The sequence below is a fragment of the Belonocnema kinseyi genome, chromosome 3 (assembly GCF_010883055.1).
Source record: "Belonocnema kinseyi isolate 2016_QV_RU_SX_M_011 chromosome 3, B_treatae_v1, whole genome shotgun sequence".
In the NCBI taxonomy this organism is placed as follows: Eukaryota; Metazoa; Arthropoda; class Insecta; order Hymenoptera; family Cynipidae; genus Belonocnema; species Belonocnema kinseyi.
This window is the reverse complement of record NC_046659.1, coordinates 142549801-142551182: the sequence shown is the minus strand read 5'-3', so window position 1 is coordinate 142551182 and position 1382 is coordinate 142549801. Positions and strand designations below refer to the sequence as shown.

General features: G+C 22.4%; 1 protein-coding gene across 2 annotated transcripts in view; it reads left to right on the top strand.

Moving 5' to 3' along the window:
• LOC117168935 (cell cycle checkpoint protein RAD1) overlaps nt 1-1382 on the top strand; it is a 67521-nt gene that overhangs the window by 38006 nt on the left and 28133 nt on the right. Inside the window, exon 1 of one of the 2 annotated variants that reach the window (XM_033354923.1) lies at nt 367-478. The exons of the other annotated variant lie outside the window; for it this stretch is intronic. The gene's annotated coding sequence lies outside the window, so the exon portion shown is untranslated. Of the gene's footprint in view, nt 1-366; nt 479-1382 lie in introns of those variants that run through there. 2 annotated transcript variants of the gene reach the window in all.

The window sequence follows — 1382 nt, the reverse complement described above, 5'->3', positions numbered from 1 at the left end:
AACGGATGCTTTCAAACAAACCGGTAGTGCCAACATCTTAAAGTAAAAATATTCATGAGAGAATATTTCTAATTTCGTGTATTCGATTAAAATTAAGAATAGTAGTTAGTAAATAATTCAAACATAATTAAAATTTCTAAATTGTGTCTACATTAATTGAAAAAGTGATTGTTTGATTGAAAATTAATTTCAATTTGACAGAAATTTAATTGCGTTATGGTGCCTCACCTGCAGACGCAATGGACGCTTTCTTAGAGGTTATGGTCGGTTCCCGGCAAAAAGTTCGATTACAATTTTGATTTTAATTTATAATCCCTCTTATTTATTATTAAAATATTGTCAATCATGTGAAATAATATGAATGTAAACGCAAATCATTCTGAAAATACAACGGATTTGCCACAGAATAAAGTGTTACTGAATCTTCCAATAAATGTCCTTAAAGAATCAGCTGCTGAATTTTCCAAGGACAAAAAATGTAAGTTTTTATTCAAGAATATTTGTTTATTTCCAACTTAACGTTTTTAGAAAATCGTTATTAAACATATTATATATTTTTTACTATAATATTTTAATAGCCACTCAATATTCTGTATCTATCGGATGATTTCATTATGAATTTTTGAGGTTAATTTTGTATAAATTATTTATAAAAATATAAAATAAAAATATAATATTATACAAATTATTTATAAACATAAGGAATGAAATATAAATATTATTATTTTGTTAAAAATTCAAGAATTTTGTTAAAAACAAAAAAGTCGATTTTTTTTGTTGAGAATTCAAATATTTTCTTTCTTGTGAAAATTCAACTGTTTTGTAGAAAATTCGTATTCTGATATATAAAAGGCTACGTTTTTCGTTGAAAATGAAACTATACTTAATTGAAAGTAAAACAACTTTGTTAAAAATTCATTTTTTTGTTCATGTTTCATTATTTTAATTCAAAAACATTTTTATTTTATTGAAAATTCAACTGTCTTGTTGTAAATTCGTTTTTAAATGTTGGAAATTAAATTTTTAAATAAAAATGTAACGATTCTACCTTTGGTTGAAAATGTATCTTTTTTATTTGAAAATTTATGTATTTTGTTGACAATTAATTTGGTTGAAAATTTAACAATTTTTTTAAAATTCGTTCTTATTTGGTTGCAAATTCATTTTTTTTATTGAAGATTTATCATTATAATTAAAAATTCATTTCTTTGATTAAAAATATATCTATTTCGTTGAAAATTCGTCTTCTTTGGTTAAATTCACCTCTTTTTTTATTTCAAACGATAATCTTTTTTGGTTCAAATACTAGCTAATACATTTCTCCTTGGCAATTCATTTTGTTGACAATTAATTTAGTTAAAAATTTAACTATTTTTTTGAAA